The following is a 21,164-nucleotide window of genomic DNA, read 5'->3' as shown; positions in this document are numbered from 1 at the left end:
ATAAGTGATAACAGAGTATTTGTCTTTCTCTGTCTCAGTTATTTTACTAAGCATAATATCTTTAGGTCCGACCACGTTGTTGCAAATGGCATTATTTCATTCTCTTTTTTGTCTGAGTAGCATTCCATCGTGTATATATATATATATATATATGTGTGTGTGTGTGTGTGTGTGTACATGTATATGTGTGTGTGTATATGTATGTGTGTATATATATGTATGTGTGTATATATGTATATATATGTGTGTGTGTACGTGTGTATATATGTGTGTGTGTATATGTATGTGTGTGTATATATATGTATGTATGTGTATATATGTGTGTGTATATATATGTCTCTGTGTGTATATATGTATGTGTATATATGTGTGTATATGTGTGTATATATATGTGTGTGTATATATATGTATGTGTGTATATATGTATGTGTATATATATGTGTATATGTGTCTGTATGTGTGTGTATATGTATGTGTGTATATATGTGTGTATATATGTGTGTATATATATGTATGTGTGCGTATATATGTGTGTATATATATGTATGTGTGTGTGTGTGTGTGTGTGTGTGTGTGTGTGTGTGTGTGTGTATGTACACCACATCTTCTTTATCCATTCATCTGTTGATGGACACTTAGGTTGCTTCCATATCTTGGTTATAGTAAATAGTGCTGCAATGAACATGAGAGTGCCTATATCTTTTTGAGTTAGTGTTTTCCTTTATTTCATTTCCACTCAGACAGTGGTAGTTCTATTTTTAGTTTCTTGAGGAACCTCCACACTGTCTTCGATGGTGGCTGTATCAGTTTACCTTCCCACCAGTAGTATATGGGGGTTGCCTTTCCTCCACACCCTCTCCAACTTTCGCTATTTGTGTTCTTTTGAGGATGGTCTTTCTGACAGGTGTGAGGTGTTATCTCACCTGTGGTTTTGTTTTGCATTTCCCTGATGAGTAGTGATGTTGAGCATCTGTATATCTTGTTTGGAAAAATGTTTATTCAAGTCTTCTGCCCATTTTTTAATCAGGTTTTTTTTTGATATTGAGCTGTATTGGATGTTTATATATTTTGGATGTTAACCTCTGTTGAATGAGAGAAAATATTTGCAGTTTTGGAAGTGTCGATTATGTTGAGAGGTTCCCCTGAGTCATCCTCATTTCCTCATAGTCACTCCATGAGACACACACAGCTTCTTACACTTACACTTTCACAGTCTCTACACTGGCAACCTGGTTGCTGAACTCCTTGGTGGTCACCTTGCTCAGACCCAGACCCACCTCTTCACCAGATTCCGGGACAGATCCTGGCTTAGCTGCTGCTGAGCTGAGCTGTGCTGGGCTTGGCGGAGGCCATGGGACAGGTGGGGCACAAGGCGGTGGGAATGGAGGTCACTTATTTTAAGAATAAAAATTTTCATGATGCAACAAAAGAAAACAAAAAACAAGCTAATGTTTAACTACAAAATGAGAGAGCGATAATATTTGCGAAAATGTTTCACAGGTTATCAAGAAGAATCTTCTCAACAAATCGGCTGTGTAATGTGGCTGCAGACCCACCTGTGTGTCCCGTGGTTTTAATGGAAGTGGATCAGAGTGAGGGAGTTGGAATCCATATCCTGTGAGTCGATCAGTTCACGCCTTTCAGTTTTTTGATTTTAGTTTTCAGCAATACAACCTTCTTTTAAAAATAACATTTATTATTTGCTTTTATTAAAAAGTAGTATATTTTCACTGCAGAAAATCTGGAAAGTACAGAAAAATACATCAAGTAAAAGTCATCTATGATCCCATCGGCTGGAAGGAGCTACAGTTAATATTTCATCATATATTCTTCCTGGTTTATGAACATACACAGATAATGTATACACAAATGATCTCATGACACGATTTTTGGTAATCTCCTTTTCCTTCTACTGGACAACATAGTAAACATTTGAATGCCATTCAGTTACTTCTTCAACGTACTTTCAAATTTTATCATGTAGGTGTACTATACATACTCTAATTTTTGAAAACTGTAAGTAATGCTGTGATGAACATTATGATAGACAAATATTTGTTCATATACCTGATCATTTCCTTCAAGAAAACTCTTAGAAGTGTAAATACCAGATAACAAGGGTTTTGCTATCATTCTCTAAGAGGTACACGGACAAATGAAGTGTGTTCAGAAGAGAGTGACTATTTCTTGAAGGGACTAGAAACAATGCCATTTGAGAACAGTTGCAAGAGAATAATTGAAAATCATTGCAAGAGGAAAAAAAATGGGGATTCAAAGCTTCACATATTTCAGGGTCTGTCACAAAGAGAAGAGGAATTATATGACTCAAAAATATAACAGTACCAACAGCTTGAAGCTAGAGGGAGACAGATAGTCTGATGCAGCGTGCATGCTCCTTCCTGCCAGAACTGCTGAGACCCGGGTAAGGGTGACTCGAGGGAGTGCCGTGAACTTGGAGGCATCTTCATAGGCTGATGGCCACTTGGGAGACACGGGGTCGAGGGCTGAGAGTGGGGTGGACTCTTCTAACCTTCTGAGTCAATGATTTGTCCTAAGCAGAAAGTTTTCTTAAGACATACATACCTGATTAGATCATGTCAGTAGAAAATTATTTACCTAGGATTTTAGAAAAGAAAATAACAAAACAAAACAGCTGCAGAACTGGCTTGTTTCAGAATTCAGGTGTATTTTCTTTCTAAAATAATTTTAGTGGAAATGTTTCTTATAAAGGAATTGATGGTAATTTCCATCATCACTGTGTTCATTATCACCTGGATTTTTAAAAATTTATAATACATATGTGTATATGTGTGTGTGTGTGTGTGTGTGTGTGTGTGTGTGTGTGTATGATATGTAATAGGATGCCCAGCTGACTGTACCATTTATGGTGGTTCTTCCCCCTTTTATTCTAGGGAGGGAACTGTCAGAAAGTCATGTTGTAACCCTTTGCAGGTGTGAAGGCAGCTTCCTCCACAGAGAGCCTTCCTGGGGGCAGTTGGTGCTGAGGGTAGAGCCTGACACAGAGTAGGTCGTCAGTGAGTGTTTGGAAAGTGAATGAAAGAGTGAATGAATAGTGTAATGCCTTCCGGAGATTGGAGAGGGTCCGTCTGATTTCTAAGTAGAGAGGCATACTCAGACTCTGGGTCCCCAGGTGAAAAGGGAGCGGCTTCCTGGTGTCTGGGGATGTGGATGTCTTAGAAGGGCAGAGGGGTGGTGGCTCAAGGTCTATAGGAGGCCTCAGCTTCAGCCTAGCACTCCTGGGTTTGCCCCCTTGGGGCAAGCTGACGTTGGCAACAAAGGGAGTCCAGGCAGTGGATAGGCTGTCCTGGCTCGTTCTAATTTGGAGGGAGTTGGGTTATCCTCCTTAAGAGCCACCTGGGTCTGTGCGGGAACTGAATACGTATCAGCTCAGCTGACCAGCATCAAAATCAGACTCAGTAGCAACACCATCCATGGAACTGGGACCAGGGGTGTCGGCCACCACGTGCCAGGAGGCAGAATGGGCTAATGGGATTGTCCAAAGAATACAGATTCTGCTTAGTTAGGTGTAGAAGGTGGGCTGCCATTCTCACATTTGGACGGAGAAGGCTGTTAAGTTTTGGGCAATTTTGGGAGGCTGTTACCTCCAAAGAAAGGTCCGGGAGACTGTAAGCTGACCGAGGGCAGGGCCTCCTGCAAGTCGTGTATACTGACGTGTCCCAAGCGCCCCACTTGCCTATGGAGATGTGAGTATGTGTACTTAAGAGATGACATTTTAATTCTGAAACAGGAATTCTTTTCAGCTGGCCTCAGTTCCACAGCTCTCCAGCCATGATTTTGTCAATGTTGTCACCGTTAGCAGTGAGTAGGTTATAATACTGATTTCTCTTGCAAACTAAAGTTTTGTCGCCTGTGTTGTGAAAGCCAAAATTAGATGGAGCAAGGATCAATACAGTTTCCAGCGAATACACTATAGTACAAATGGAATTAATAATAAGAAATGAGCTGACTTCTTCTGACAAATGCTGTTGCAAAAAACCTCAGGCTGTCATTTGAAACTGATATTGTAGGGAAACTCTAGTTACAGTGTGAACTTTAATATATAAATCTTCTGTGGCACAGGTGTTCATGATTTCCAAAGGTGCTGGGTATTATGACGTGAAGCATATTTCTGGGCATTTCTGACTCATTTACTGATTCAGATATCTGTTTCTTTTCTAAATTTTCCTGGAACTCACACATGTGACTAAGAAGGACGTTTATTTTAGAATTCTAGAATTCTCATTTTTACTTCAAAGGTTAACCATAATTAGGTAGGTTTTTTCCTCTCTTTTTTCTTCTCGTAGAAAGCCTTCAAGATTAAAAACATCACCTGCAAACTGAGATTATTCCATTTGAAGACATTTGGTAAAAATAAATCTGTTTGGGGGCTATATTTGCTACAGATGCATACAGACAGCAGCCAATAGGGGAGTTAAAGCTTCATTCTTCAGAAGTGTGCACGCTTGTATTATCATGTGCACCGTTGGACAGTAGCTCCCTGAGGAGCATAGGAGATGGAAATGTTCCTTGAAGATCAGAATTTATTTAACTAGAAGTTTTATAAAGCAGGTGAGAAAAATGCATAGGGATGTTACATGTTTTTGACCAAAAAATCAAAGAAAGATGATAAGACATCAAGATTGTAAGCTGAGGAATCAGGAAAGCTAAGAATGCTTTTTACCTCTCATGATTCCAGATGGTTTGTGGATGTGACTTGAGTGTGTTCCAAGGGGCCGAGGCACTGATATACAAGGAGGAGCTGTTTCTGTTTGGTGGGGACACTGTGAAGTTTCTAACACCTAGCAAGAGATGGATTGTGAAGTCCACGCTCTTAAGAAAGCTACTGTTTTGAGATTAGACTTGAAAAACATTTGGCTGAGTTCACATGTTCATAGGCCAGAGAATCATTTGGATCAAGGACTTTTTCATGCACTTTAAGTCCAAGGATGCATCCAGCATTAGCAAATACTCACATTGTCTGAGAGTTAATGCCCAAGCAAGGGTGCGTGCGAACAACTCCGTGCGTGGTGTCCTTCCTGGTAGCGCGACAATCAGATGAGCCCCGTCACCTGGACCCTGGCAAGGAGCTTCCATTTGATGTGCTTATGAATGTAAGTGAAGATGAATGACGAAGATTTTGGACGGGGAATTTTTAAGCTAGTAGGAAACTGACATTGTTCTTGTGTCGGTTACTGTCCTCAACCTGAGCTGTCTTTTTCCCAGCTTTATTGACTTATTTCCCAGCTTTATTGAGATATAATTGACATGCAACATTTTATAAGTTTAAGGTATACAATGTGATAAGTTGATACACTTATATATTGTGAAGTGATCACTATGGGAGGGTTAGTTAACACCTCCATAACTCACATAATTATTATTATTATTTTTCATGGTGAGAACTTTTAAGATCTACTCTCTTAGCCCCCGTCAAGTAGATAATGCAGTATTATTAATTAGAGGCACCATGTGGTACATCAGATCCCCAGAACTCATTCATCTTATATAACTGGAAGTTCATAACCTTTGACCAGCCTCTCCCCATTTCTTCTACCCCCAGCCCCTGGTTACCATCACTCTATTCTCCGTTTCTATGAGTTCTGCTTGTTTAGATTCCACATACAACTGAGATCGTTCAGTATTTGTCTTTTTCTGCCTGACTTACTCCACTCAGCATAATGCCCTCAGGATCCACCTGTGTTGCCACAAATGGCAGGATTTCCTTCTTTCTCATGGCTGGATAATATTTCATTGTATATGGTATATATATATAGAAATGGGATTGCTGGATCATACAGTAGTTCTATTTTTAATTTTTTTGAGGAACCTCCATATTGTTCTCCACAGTGACCGCACCAATTTACATTCCCACCAGCAGTGCACAAGGGTTCCCTTTTCTCCACACCCTCACCAGCGTTTGTTATTTGTTGTTGTTTTGATAACAGCCATTCTGACAGGTGGGAGGTGATGTCTCACTGTGGTTTCGATTTGCATTTTCTTAGTGATGAGTGAGGTTGAGCATGCTTTCATGTACCTGTTGGCCATCTGAATGTCTCTTTTAGGAAAACATCTATTCAAGTCCTCGGCCCATTTTTAAATTAGCTTGTCCTTTTGCTCCTGAGTTAAACGAGTTCCTTATACATTTTAGATATTAATCCCTGATCAGATATATGGTTTGCAAATATTTTCTCCCATTCCACAGGTTTCCTTTTCATTTGTCGGTTGTTTCTTTTTCTGTGAAGAAGCTTTTTTGTTGATGTAGTTCTACTTGTTGATGTTTGATTTTGTTGCCTGTGCTTTTGGTGTTCTATCCAAAAAAGTCAAGAAAGATTTGTTTTCCTATGCTTTCTTCTAGGAGTTTTACAGTTTCAGGTTCTTCATTTAAAGTCTTTAATCCATTTCAAGTTATTTTTTGGGGGTCCAGCTTCATTCTTTTGCATGCGATTATCCAGCTTTCCCAAGACCATTTATTGAAGAGACTACTCTTTCCCCATTGAGTATTCTTGGCTTCTGCATCAAATATTGGTTGACTGTAAATACAGGGGTTAGTCTGCAGCATAGTTTGTAATTAGGACATGTGGTACCTCCAGCTTTGTTCTCAAGATTGCTTTGTCTATTCAGGGTCTTTTGTGGTTCCATGTGAATTTTAGGATTGCTCTTTTTCCGTTTCTGTGAGAAATGCCATGGAATTTTGCTAGGGATTGCATTGTCTCTGTACATGGCTTTGGATAGTATGGCTATTTTAACAATATTAATTCTCCTGATCCATGAACACAAGATATCTTTCCATTTATTTGAGACTTCTTTAATTTTGTTTGTTTCAAGAATTTTTACACTAATGGAAAATTCATAATGACCCTTGGACAATTACTAAATCTTCTACCTAAGTTGTGGGGTTTTTGGGTGCATTTCAAATCGTTTTTCTATTTTACCTGGGGACACCTGGAATCAGCACGACTTACCTCCGCTGTGACCTCTGTACACAACATGTAATACCCCTCTGCGTTTCATGACTTTGCTCAGTTGTTCGTTTCTCTTTATAGTTCTTCTTCTTATAATTACTCCACTGTGCATGTCTTCCCACATGCGGGAGGGATATGGACGAGGGTCCAATTTGTGCCTCTGAGCCCCGGCTTCCAGAATGCCCATGGGTGAGTGGCTACCAGCCCCGTCAGCCAGGGAGGTCATGGGCCTCCACCGCAAGGGCTCTAGTGGTTGACCAGTGACCCAAGATGGGGTGTCACCGGTCAAGAGTCTTTTACTCTCTGCGCAAACTCAGATTTCATTTTGCTTTTTAAATTCCTGAAAACACTGACTTTTTGCTGAATATAAAAATAATTCATTGTCATGGTAGAAATACTGGAAAAGGAAAAAAAAAATTTTAAGAAAATAAAAACCACCCAAGACTACAAAGGGATAACCATTGTTTATATTCTAATAACAATTTCTTTCCAACTTTCTTCTCTGGGAAAAGGTCTTCCCCCCAAATTTTGAGGGGTCCTCCCTACAAAAACCCTATTGTACTTGGTTTTTAGTGTTCATATAAGATTTTCCCACTTAGTATATCATGAACATTTTTGTAATATCATGAATTTGCCCTTGGAAACAGGAATTCTTAACGGATGCATAATATTTGAACCTATAGATACGCTATAATTCATATGATGATTTCCCTATGGCTGGGTATTTTAGTTACTGGCAGCAGTGACTATTTCACGTAGCCCAGCAGTTCTCATCCTTGCACCATCAGTGCATCTCTGATGAGTTTTTAACATTTTATTATGCGAAGTGTCAAATAGATACAACAGAGGGGAGAATATTTAACTACAGGAATCTTCTTCTCCCATCACCAGCTTCAGCAATTAAAAACTCACGGCCCATCCTGTTTTATCTGCACGCTCTCGTCCCTGGGTTGTTTTGAAACAAATCCCAGACATCATTAACACGCCAGGAGGTGCTGCTGAAAAGGAAGGACTCTTTAAAAATTGTGGCAACTGTATCATATCACACCTAAAAAAATTAGCCATAGTTCCTCAGTATGTGATACTTCTTTTAGAAAGTAGATTTTTAGAGGCGAATGTTCACTGCTTGAACAATATGGATCTTGATAAATATTACTTTCTAGAAACGTTTTAAACTTTGTACTTCCACCTCAGTATATGGGGATTTCTGTCTGGCATCTAGAATCACACTGAGCTGTCGTGTTTTAAAATAGGGAACAATTTGAAGGGCATATAATGGGTGGGCAGTAGAAAGAAGTGGTTGAACACCCGGCCTCTGGAGCAGACGAGCTGCGGCATAGCTCTGGGTTCTACACGTACCATTAATTTATCTTGGATTGTGCAATGTCATCTTCAGCAACAGCAATTACACTTGGGTTCACATGCGTCTTGTTCACTACACATCTGTTTTTACTTATTTTTTCATTGTCTTGATCATTTTTACTTTGAAAATTTTATATAGATATTTAGTTAGAGACGTCAGGGAAAACACAGGTGCTATTTTATCATGAAACAGGTAATTCAACTAATCATTAAAATTTCTCCCAATATTTGCCTATTTTAAATGATGTTGCAGTGAACATATTCTGTGAATGTTTTCCCTCCATTTTGATTATTTCTTAAGGATAATTTTCTACAGGTGGGATTACAAGGTCAAAGGACATGCTGCTTAGTTCTTTTTTTAGGGGGGGGCGGTGGGCTCCTAATAGCTTTTTCTAACCTGTTTTCCAAAATGTTTATATCAACTTGCAGTGCCTTCAGCCGCTGTGAACTTAGTAGCTTTACTTCACCTTTGGAAGTACTGGTTGTCATTTGGAAAAGAATTGTCTTTTTGCTCCACACCTAAATGATACCTCAAATTGTTCGATTACTAGCAGCATGGAATATTTTCCTCGTACGTTTATTTATAAATTAATTTCATCTTGCCTTCTGAGAAAGAATAAATGAAAATAAAAGAGAAATCTAGGCTGAAAATGTAAAGACAGAAGAGATCAAATGGAAATTCTCAGGCTGCTGAATTGTGCTTTGAGTAATAATGACGAACTCTAGGTTTGAGAAATTAATTTGTAAGCTGTGAGAAAAATTGTGAGATCTGTGATAGGAGGCATGCAACCTCCATGGTGGTAGAATTCACTGCATTTGAAGAATCCAGAGACTGGAGGGCTTCATGCAGGAGGGGGCTGAGCACAGAGAAGCTAGCCCTGGGGAAGTCGTAGCGGGTGGCTGTAACGGACCTCTGGGTCCTCCCCTGCGTGGCTTCCATCAGGTCTGCAGTTTCCTCCTCTGGCCCTGGTTGCAGCCTCTAATTCGACCCTTGTTTCACCCGTCACATGCAACTCATTCCTTCTCAGCTGCTTCCAGGGTGACGTTTCTAAAACACAAATACATACATTGTCGAACGGATCTGCTAACTTAGGGTTTTGGAATCTTCTGGGCTGCACCTGACGAGGAGATCTGTGAGCTGACACAAGCTTCTGAAATGCATGTGGAAACGTGTCTGCACATTGATGGTCGGCTATAAGCCATCTTCTCCCGAGAATTTACAGCTCACCTGAGATCTTGGGGTCAAGACCACCTCGTTTTTTTCTTAGAGTGACAGATTGCCTTGACAGAGATTTTTAACAACTATTTGTCCTGTAAATCTTTGGTAAGAATGGTCCCACCTGTTTTACTACCTGAACGTGATTCAGAAACTGCAGAGTGTAAAAAGGCAGTATTTGTTAACAATTTTAGGGCCCCGTTTTTAATCATCTAAGTATTTATTGGCAATACATTCTATGTTTAGTACAGGGTTAGGAGTTTCTGGAATTTGGGGTGAACTAGCTATAACATTGCCTTTATCCTTGTTGGAAAGGCCAAGGATAGGTTTAGTGAAATTAAGTAAAATATGGTTTCATAATAGCATAAAATAATGTAATAATGATACAAAATCAGAAATAATCATAATAATAGCTAACACTGAACACTTGCTATATGCCACAAACTGTGCTAAACAGTTTACATGAATTATTTTAACCAACACATGTAATTTTTACAACTACCCTATGAGGTACGTGATTAAACGTCATAAGTCACGTATAGAGTCAGATGTGGTCCACCGCTAATTTGATTAAGTCCATTTGATTCTAAGTCCATAGAATCACTTCCAGAATTATCATAAACGACTTTGAGATGGGAGAGAATTTGAAACTCTCCTTGAAGGCTGGGTGGGAACTGGACAGACGAATATAAGTAGGAAGTTTAGGTGAGGGTGTCCAGAGCAGATTCCCAGAGGTAAGGATCTCAGTTAAGGTGAGCGTTGCAGGCCGTAGAGAATTTGCAAAGGGTGATAAAAGAAAATCCACAAAGGTAAGCAGGCTGGGAGTAAATAACGTACATGTGCAGCTATGACTTGCGGGCAGGCTGTGATGCTCACTTCTCTCCGTGAGTTTGGAGAAACAAAGAAATGGGCGCCTGAGCTTTCCCACTTCTACCCTTAGCCTTTTCCCGGTGTGCTGTGTGCCGGGATCACTCGGGACTGCAGGTTCCGGCTGGGAACTGCCTTGCTGTGTGGTCTCTGTGACGTCAGAGAAGTTCTGTACAACCTTTCTGGGGACTGTTACCTGAAAACTCTCCAGATTCTGGCGTCAGGATTTATGGTTTTGAACATTCTTCTCAAGCCATGGCAGTCACATGGGTTCAGCTACTTTATGTTCCTGAGCCCAGGTGAGTGCTCTGTGATGGACCAGGTGTGGGTGTGGGCTTAGGACAGGCCGACCTCAGAGACACTGCAGGTTCAGTGCCAGACACCGCAGTAAAACAAATATCGCAATAAAGCGCGTCACATGCAATTGTTGGTTTCCCAATGCATATAAAAGTCACGTTTACACTATACCGTAGTCTAAGTGTGCAACAGCATTATGTCTCAAAAAACAATACATAGACCTTAATTATACTTTCTTGCTAAGCAATGCGAACCATCATCTGAGCCTTCAGCGAGTCGTAGTAGTAACGTCAAAGATCACTGATCACAGATACCATAACACTTATAATAATAATGGTAAAGTATGAAATATTGTAAGGATTACCAAAGTGTGACCCGGAGACAGAAAGTGAACAAGTGCTGTTAGAAAAATGGTGCAGATAGACTTGCTCGATGCAGGGTTGCCACAAACCTTCAGTTTGTAAAAAACACAGTATCTGCCAAGTGCAGTAAAGCAAAAGCACAATAAAACAAGGTCTGCCTGTAATTTCTCTGGGGAAGGAAGACTGTCTGGATTCCTGGTGTTATTCTTGATACCTCTTCTCTTTGAACTATGGGGTTTCTGAAATGGCGCTTATGGTCTTACTTTGTTACTTACCAGGCCCTATATTTCTGTGCAGCTTAGTTTCGTGGTTACAGGCACAGACCCTGGAGCTGAGTTGTCTGAGTACAAATCCCAGCTCTTTTGTGACCCAGTCTCTGTTTCTCCTTTTTCATCTTAAAATCTACCTTGAGTTCCTTGAGTAGATGATTGAGTCTCTAGGCAAATACCTCTTTCAGTTTATATAAGATGCGCCCAGTCTGTTATCAGAAATGCATTATTGCTTCGTAGACCCAAGTTAAGGAAGCCACACTCTCTTCTTTCAATACTGTGGATGTGTGACGCGGACCCCGTCGACCATGATTCCCTTCCTGCCCTGGTTCCTCTTTCCCACAGCCATGTCATCAAGTGACGTGTACTCACCAAGTTCCATTTGGTTCCTTTTCCCCAAGTGTAAGGATAGTAGGTTTCTTCCATTTCAGAAATAACAGGATCTATGATTGTGAATCTGCAGTGTTTTAAGGTTTTTTTCATAAGCATAATTATACAGAAATCGCTGGGTAACCCCACAAATTCCAAAACTGTCAAAACAACACCCAGCAAAATTCAAATTTGAACCAGAAACATAATACACATGTACAAACATACACCTCCCCCCACCCCCCAGTAAATGAGGTTGGCATTAATTTTACACTTTGATATACTTGGAATTGTCATAGTTGGTTAATTTTTTAGGTTAAAAAAAGAGAAATCCTGGTCTCTGAATTAAGACCAGAGGAAATCAAATAGCAACCAAAGACATGAATTATGTTAAAAATAGAAGGGCTGTTAATAGAAACATCAAATATGACCGAGTGTGAGCTGTTTTATTTCCCTGAGTATCGCAGATACATGAAGCAACTCTGATGTCTCAAGATTCAATAGATTGAGAAGTTAGTCAAGTGGCTGGAGTTCTATTTCTTTGATGGGAAATTAGGTGAGGAGGCCCTCAGAGCAGGTTTTGCATATTTTTGAGGGAGCAGTTGAAAGATTAGTCATGAACAGCTCAGCTGGTGGAGGATGGGGGCAGAGTTAGCACCCTGAACACAGCACTGCGACTGGGCAGGGCTGCAGTCCCGCCCTTTCTGCACCTTGGAAGCCTGCTTGTTTGGTTTGGCTTTTTAAAAAATTAGTTAATTAATTGATTTTTGTTGGGGTAGAGTTGTTTTACAGTGTTGTGTTACTTTCTACCGTACAGCGAAGTGGAGTGGAGCCCCTGTCAGTGGTCTCCGCCAGGTATCAAATAATAGCATGTTTAGGGCTTCAATTCTACTAATTTTTCTTATGCTCAGCTTGGCTTTCAATGAGAGAAGAAACCCTTTCCTTTTACATTTTCATGTTATCGGTTCACATAATGTTTAATAAAATGTTAGTTATAACAAGGTCTAGTGACACATATAATTTTGTGAACCAATGAAATGGGTAAGCAGTGGTGGATGAAAGGAAAAGTCTAGGGGATACAGTTGGGAAACACCCATGTGTCACAGGCAGTCAGCCTGCTCTAAGAAGAAAATACAGCTCAGGTATTTGAGTGAGTAGGTAAAGCAGCAGGCAGTTAAGAGATCTCTTTTTGCATATGGAACGAAAATAAGTAATTAATCATTTGTTTTTTTTTTGTTTGTTTTTTTGCTGTACGCGGGCCTCTCACTTTTGTGGCCTCTCCCGTTGCGGAGCACAGGCTCCGGACGCACAGGCTCAGCAGCCATGGCTCATGGGCCCAGCCGCTCTGCGGCATATGGGATCTTCCCAGACCGGTGCACGAACCCGTGTCCCCTGCATCGGCAGGCGGACTCTCAACCACTGCACCACCAGGGAAGCCCCAATCATTTGTCTTTAGTGTATATAATATTCAAATATGTATTAATTTACACAGATATTGTTGTACAGCAATTTTTTTCCAAAGGTTAAGTTTAATTTTGCATTAGTTTTTTCTTCCCTTAAGGGAGTCAAGTCTTCCTGCCCTTAACACCCTGCTGTATTTAGCATTTCTGCAATGATGTCTCAGCTAACTTCCCAATCTTTTTTTTTTTATTTCTTTGATTTGTCTAGGGCATGATTTGAAATCTTCCATCAAAGCCAGCTCTAACCAAGTTCATTTTTATGATCCAGTTTTGTGAAGCACATTTGATTTTTTTTTTTCATTCTTCAACAGATTTAAAACATGGTAAAGTGTTCTAGGGCGGTGATAGTCTATGGACGCATGCAGGCCTGTCAGTGTGTTCAGAGGAAGCAATTGCTTCTTTGGTGAGAACAATGACGTCTGTAACCTACAGTCTATGAACAGCATTCTAACGGCAGCTCAACGTTTAGCAAAAGGTTTCAGCTTTGCCCCAGCTTTGGTTTTTTTTTTGTTTTTTTTTTTTGCAGTACACGGGCCTCTCACTGCTGTGGCCTCTCGCCGCAACGCAGCATGTGGGATCCTCCCGGACCGGGGCACGAACCTGCGTCCCTTGCATCGGCAGGTGGACTCTCAACCACTGCGCCACCAGGGAAGCCCCCCCCAGCTTTGTTTGTGCTCAGCTGTCTTCCAAGTTAGGCAGCCGTCAACAGAGTCAATGCAGAGCTTCTAATGAATGGTGATGTAAACTAGTCACTTGGCAGACTCATGGCTACTGCCTGGATGGTACCACAGACAACTCCTGAAACTTTGTGTAGGACTAATAGCCCTTCGTCTTAGGTTCAAACCAGGCAGTACTTGGCTTCTTGCAGGGGTAACACTGGGCAGCCCAGAGGTTGTAATTTCAGAATGACCAGCTGGCTCTGTGCCATGTCGAAATGCCCAGATGAAAAAGGAAAAGCAGTGTCTGTTAGAGTACAGCGTCAGTTTCTGCTTCATGGTGCCTGTTTTTTTTGTTTTCTTTTCCCCCTGGTTTTAGGAAAGAATTTCCAAAGAAAAGCCAATAATTTATGCTTTGCTGCTGACTTCAACAGTGTCCTGCATGCCTACCTATAAAACATAAAAGTGTACTTTAGAGAGAGGCTGGGGATCTCAGGCAACGGTTAGATGTCTGGGAGCACGAGATGAATGAGATAAGAACACAGCCGGGGAGGAACTCAAGTTCTAATGATACAGACAAACACACCCAAAATACGTGGAGATATGTATGGGAGGTGGAGGAACGACTGCCTGACTGGGGGGGAGAGGAAGCTTGTACAGAGGAGGTGACCTCTGAGCCTCAAAGGTAAGTGAGCAGTCGTCAGGCAGATAGAGGTCCCAAGATGCCAGGGCACGCAGCCCAAATGCCCAGCCTCTTGACCCTATATAATAAAGGCCATCTTCTGGAAAGTAGAAATAGCTTGAAACTTTAAAATCATTTTTTTCTTCAGTTACCTTTGATAGTTAAAAGATAAGTAATACACACAGAAAACTTGTTTCTAACCAAGTAACCTCTTAGGAGCATTTTTGTAAGAGAGATTAGTGTGGTAATACTTGCCACGAAGGCAAAGTGGATACAGATGATGGCTGTAAAGGGGCTCTGGGCAACGGGGAGTCATTACAGGTTTCGGTGCAGTTCTCTGAAGTGTGTGTGTGTGTGTGTGTGTGTGTGTGTGTGTGTGTGTGTGCGGTTTGTGGAGAAATCCACGTGGCAATGTGAAAGAAGCACTTGGGCAGGGATTGGAAGGGTCTGGAAGCAGAGACACCCATTAGCAATCTGAAATAGTATAGACAGAGGGGGTAAGTGTGTGAACTACAGTACTGACAAAGGAAAGAGAGAATAAAAATATAAGTTGAGTTATTTCCCAGGTGGATCTGATGAAAGATTTATTCATTCATGGACCCAAAATTCAGTCGTTCATTTAATATTTATTAAACACACTCCATTTTTAAATCATTGTTCTTTGAGGATTAGAAAGACAAGGATTGCTTTTGAGGGGCTTACAGTCCAGTAGGGAAATCAGACATCATACTGTACTAGTTAGGGTTCTCCGGAGAATCTATATCTATCTATCTACTGATTTAATTTAAGGAATTGGCTCACATGATTCTGGGGGCTGGCAAGTCTGAAGTCTGCAGGACAGGCCAATAGCTTGGAGACTCAGGAAAACCTGATTTTGCATCTTGAGTCGGGAGACCACAGTCTTTTCTCTTAAGGCCTTCCTTCAACTGATTAGATGAGGCCCACATACATTATGGAAGGTAATCTGCTTTACTTGAAGTCTGTTGATCTAAATGTTAATCTCATCTAAAAATTCTTTTGCAGCAATATCTTGACTGCTCTTTGACCTAACAACACTGAGTACCATGGCCTAGACAAGCTTACATAGAAAATTAACCGTCACACATAAAAATAGTTGAGAGAAACGTGTGTATGTGTGTAAGAAATTGTATTTGAGATGAGCTTTGAAGGAAGAGATGAGTATGAATATTTGAAATGGAAGGCACAGCGTGAAAATAAGGATGGAAATGTGAAAAAAACGGTGCGTGTAGAAAATTATTGTTTCCTTTGATTGGCGTGAAGGGAGCGAGGAAGGGATTGATGGAAATTGAACTTGAATGAGGGATCCTGGTATCCCATGAAGACCAAGAGGAGGAGTTTGACTTCATTCTGCAGGAAGGGGAAATCCAGCCAAGTTTTTCGCTCAAAGGATTGTTTTCTTGGAGTTAGTAGAGTTCAATCTGACAGCAAGCCCCGGGTCAGGACATCGCGGGGTTGTGTGGCTTCCATGGGGTCAACTGCCCTGCCTTCTCGTTGTGTGACCACCCAGAATACGATTCACTTGGAAGACGGTAGTGAACAAGACCAAAAATATCATTTAGGGTTTCAAGGTAATCCAAGATCATTATTGTTGGAACATTGCATGCAGTCGTTTCCTAAAAAGATATCACCTGTTACAAGAAGAGGGCGTAAAAGAAAAACAGAACCTATGAGTGAGGTGTAGCTCTTCAAAATGATGAAATTGGGAAATAAATTCTGTTGTCCTGCCTGAGTTCTTTCTTTAAATTCTTGGTGAACTTGTTGAAAAAAATTTATGTAACACTGGTTTCATGCCTGACCGAGAATGGCAGATATATCATTCCCCATGATTTACTCTTTTGTACTAATGATTCTTTACTTAAAAAAGCTTTACAGTTGCTGATTAACTGATATGAGTTAAGGCCTTTGGTTAATTGTAACCCTCTCAGTTCAAACGTTTCTTGTATTGCTTAAGCCATATGTAGAGTTTCTCTTTCTGTGTTTTTGGTTAATGTTTTGTTATTAAGGACGTTGAATTGTGTTCCGTTTTCTATTATGTTGAGTCATGGATTAACCTAAAGAAACACAGACGTTTGACTTTGCTTCCTTGGAGCAAAATATGCACAGGCTTTGGGGGAAGTGTGGGTGTGTATTCTTAGGGTCTTTGTGATAAGGGCTTTGCCCCTTCCATCCACTCACGGCTCTTTCTCTATAGGACCATGGAAGAGACACGTTCCATCTAGCTAACTTGCTGTTTTTTTTTTTTTTTTTTAAGATAATAAGTAGGTTATACTAAACCATTTTCTAAGAATCTAAGTCTTAGATCCCCCCCCAGCAGGCTGCCTGGGACCATAGTGTTAAGAATGTGAACTTTGGAGCCAGGCGGCGAGGGTTAGAACCTGGCTCTGTTACCAGCTGTGTGTCCTTCTATGAGCCGCTTAACCATTTTGCCCCCATTTCCACATGTGCAAAAGTGAGGATAGTAATACTGAAACCGTGCACCTCAGATTGGGAATTGAACCCACGCGGCCGGGACTCAGACCCAGACAAAACCCATGCTCTTCCAACTGAGATCACACGCCTGGTTTCAGGACCTAATAATGAAGCTCAGGTTCTTGATGTCCTATCACAGAAAGAATTCAGTGAGAGACAAAGTGATAGGTAAGAAGTGGATTTATTTAGAGAGAAACACACTCCACAGATAAGAGTGTGGGCCATCTCAGAAGGCAAGAGCGGCACCAGGGCATGGGGTTGTCAGTTTTTATAGGGTGGGTAATTTCATAGGCTAATGAGTGGAGGAGTATTCCAGCTATCTGGGGAGAGGGGTGGGGATTTCCAGGAATTGAGCCACCGCCTGCTTTTTGACCTTTAGGGTCAGCCTTGGAACTGTCATGGCACCTGTGGGTGTGTCATTTAGCTGATGTGTTACAATGAGCCTATACCGAGGCTCAAGGTCTAGTGGAAGTCGACTTGTCTTTCGTCTTGGACCCATTTGGTTCTAATCAGTTTATGTCATGTCCTCGGGTTATGTCATTCTTTCAAACGTTGTGCCCTGCCCCCTTCCCTCCTGTTTCATTATAACATCATTGTTGCGAGGACTGGATGATTTAATGATATGCAAAGTGTTTAAAACAGTGCCTGGGCTTCCCTGGTGGCACAGTGATTGAGGGTCCGCATGTCGATGCAGGGGACGCGGGTTCGTGCCCCGGTCCGGGAGGATCCCACATGCCGCGGAGCGGCTGGGCCCGTGAGCCATGGCCGCTGAGCCTGCGCGTCCGGAGCCTGTGCTCCGCAAACGGGAGAGGCCACAACAGGGAGAGGCCCACATACCGCAAAAAAAACAAAAACAAAAAGCCAACAGTGCCTGACACATGGTTCACACTTGTAAGTGTTAGCTCTTATCATCTTAGATGAGAACTGTGCAGGTGCATCAAGTTGTTCAGAAGAATCTTGTACCATTAACAAATCTCGGATGACTGTCTTTGGCTGCATAAATGGAATTTTGCTTCTCTGGAACAATCACTACTCCTAAGCAGAGTTGTCAGTGTTAGTTAGTTTTTAAATGATGGAAGAGGATGAGATTTTTACCGGGTGGGTCAGCTCTCACCGGCACAATGACTCATAGCTGGGTAGGGAGATGCAGGAACAGTTAGGATTTTTCCCTGGCTAGAGTGGAGACTTCCTTCCTGTGTACATAAATATCCTTACAAACATTGATCTTTAAAACCGATGCAATGATATTTACTTGTTGATAAGTGAAATCACTCTTGCAGACATCTGCGGGCTTTTACGGCCAGACTGACTGATAACTTATCAGGGACATTGTACAGCATGCATTATACAAGTTCTGTAGGTCTGGTGATATAATCAGAACACATATGACAGCTTGCCTTCTTGTCACGCTCATATATTCTAGGACATCATAGGTGCCATGATAGGTAGAATGGGCAGTAGTTATGTTTCATGAGGAAAATTCTAGTTTTGAAAGTGACTAATAAAAATTTAAATCTCAGCATAATTACCTGTCCTGTGTCTTATAGAACAAAGGGGAGGAAACAACTCTGTAGCGCCTACCCCTTCAGAGCCAGAACGGATACAGAACAACAAAGGAGACATCCTATCTAATTGGCTTCTTTGTATGTACCCTTTTGGTATTTCACGAATCCCATTTTGTTTTTACTGGCATCTTACCTGCTCTGTTTATGTGCCCCATGATTTTTTTTTTTTTTAGCATTCTCACTAACTCTATTTCTTTTCCTCAAAGCCCTTAAGTAACTGCCATGTCCTCTTTCCACTGTTATCCCCTACAGATGATTTGTTAGTTTATTTCCTCTTCTGATCAAAACGCCTTTGCCTGGGTGACTCCGAATTAGTCACATCTAATCTTGATGATTCCCTGAATGACAGTTCCATGCGGTTATCAGCAGGCAGTGCTCTGTTTGGTTTAAAACATTAAAATGTGAAGCTTGTTTTGACAGCAAGATTCTTCCCTGGGCAGTGCTAAGAAGTGTCTAAGTCTGACTGATGAATCGTGATGAGAATCACAGGACTTAACAATAGTAATAAAACCTTGTGATAAAGCACCTTGTTTTTCCACCATTTGAATATCATTGTGAGTCAAATCATCTCCCTCAAGAGCAGAGTGTAATATCGTGACCGTATCTCTTGAATGTGGTTCACACACTTGTGGGTCCTTATTTTCCAGCAGATACTTGAGTGCTTTCTTTCTTTCTTTTTTTTTTTTTTTGCGGTACGCGGTCCTCTCACTGTTGTGGCCTCTCCCGTTGTGGAGCACAGGCTCCGGACGCGCAGGCTCGGTGGCCATGGCTCACGGGCCCAGCTGCTCCACGGCATGTGGGATCTTCCCGGACCGGGGCACGAACCCGCGTCCCCTGCATCGGCATGCGGACTCTCAACCACTGCGCCACCAGGGAAGCCCTGAATGCTTTCTTGATGTGTAGCATTCCAATGTCATGAGTGGGTCCTTCTTTTTTTAATTGTATTTTTTTTATTGAAGTATAGTTGATTTACGGTGTTGTGTTAGTTTCAGGTATACAGCAAAATGATTCAGCTATACATATATACACGTATATATATATACACACAAAAAGAATATATATATGTATTCTTTTGCAGATTCTTTTCCCTTATAGGTTATTACAAGATATTAACCTATAAGGTAATAGTTATAGTTCCCTGTGCTATACAGTAGTTCCTTATTGGTTATCTATTCTGTACATAGTAGTGTGATATGTTAACATGAGTGGGTTCTTCTGTTTTTTTAATTTATGAAACATTTTCTTTTCATGACTCAGAGAACACGTTTGGCTCATCCTCATAGCAATTTTAAAAGGTAAGATCTTCGGGCTTCCCAGGTGGCGCAGTGGTTGAGAGTCCGCCTGCCGATGCAGGGGATGCGGGTTCGTGCCCCGGTCCGGGAAGATCTCACTATGCCGCGGAGCGGCTGGGCCCGTGAGCCATGGCCGCTGAGCCTGCGCGTCCTGCTCTGCGCGGGAGAGGCCGCAGCAGTGAGAGGCCCGTGTATTGCAAAAAAAAAAAAGGTAAGATCTTCAATAACGAAGGAAAACGTGGGAACCCACTGCTCATTCCAGAAACACATATGCAGCCCCTGTGTCTAATCCAGCGGCAAGCACCGTAGGGAGGTGGGATGTGGATGAATCAGTTCCCGACTTTGCAGTCTGCGTCTTAGAGAAGGGGCGGGGAGAGAGAGAAGAGATGAACTAACATTTACTGAGCGACATGCAAGACCCCACACAGATGTCCTCTTTTAATTGTGACAACAGTACTGCAATATACCTGGTGTTACCTCTATTTTATATGGAGGAGACTGGGTCTCAGAGTGGTTGAGTAACATCCCCAGGGTCTCGGGGCCAGAGTGAGTAGAAGCCGTGATTTCAACTCAGGTCCGTCTTTCCAGCCCATGCTCTGTCTGCCCCCTGCATGGGCCACTCATAGGCAGAAGGAAAAAAAGCACGAGGGCAGTGAATGATTATGGGAGTTCATGGTCATGTGTCTTTGTGGGCGAGGAAGTCATTACAAAAAGAGTACTCGGAAAACTAAAGGTGAAAATGATAATGTATGGAAATGGAGATCAAACATTCTCCTTGAGATGGTGAAATAGACTGAAAGAAGTGGAAAAACATTCGTGCTTGATTAGAACATCTCAGACTCTGCTGGATTTCTATTTCTCCACAGCTCGCCTCTTCCAATGTGCTCCATCTAACATCAACAGCTCTTCAGATGCGAGGACACAGAATTACATGGAAATTCCCCGTGCAGTACAGCTACGTTTTAGATTTTCACGGCGAAGATTCTTTCCCGCGGTCCTTTTTACAGGCATGACTTTTAGGAGAACACCAATCATGAAATAGAAGCTACATTTTAAAATGAAAATGCATCTGATACCTCCTGTGGAATCCCATCCTAGGGTGACATGGCAATCTAAAACAGGCGTCAAAACATACAAAATACATAAAAATTCATCTGCCCCCAGTTTGCTTGTCTTTCGCCTTCTGCTTCCATTATTAATCTGAGAAAACCGTGTGTGTGTGTCTGCCTGAGTTTGTGTGTTGAATTCTTTGCTATCTGAGAAAAAGTTATTATTCTTGAGAGTATTTTAAGTT

The 21,164-nt window shown here is 41.5% G+C and overlaps 1 long non-coding RNA gene across 1 annotated transcript in view; it reads left to right on the top strand.

Annotated features, from left to right (window-relative positions):
• The window catches only part of LOC137228233 (uncharacterized), a 560,753-nt gene that overhangs the window by 118,310 nt on the left and 421,279 nt on the right, over window positions 1-21,164 (top strand). The window contains exon 3 of the long non-coding RNA XR_010945217.1: window positions 1,501-1,617. This is a non-coding gene — a long non-coding RNA (uncharacterized lncRNA). The remainder of the gene's footprint in view (window positions 1-1,500; window positions 1,618-21,164) is intronic.

This window comes from Pseudorca crassidens, chromosome 7 (genome assembly GCF_039906515.1).
Source record: "Pseudorca crassidens isolate mPseCra1 chromosome 7, mPseCra1.hap1, whole genome shotgun sequence".
In the NCBI taxonomy this organism is placed as follows: Eukaryota; Metazoa; Chordata; class Mammalia; order Artiodactyla; family Delphinidae; genus Pseudorca; species Pseudorca crassidens.
Note: the sequence above shows the minus strand (reverse complement) of the source record. Positions and strands in the feature narration are given on the sequence as shown.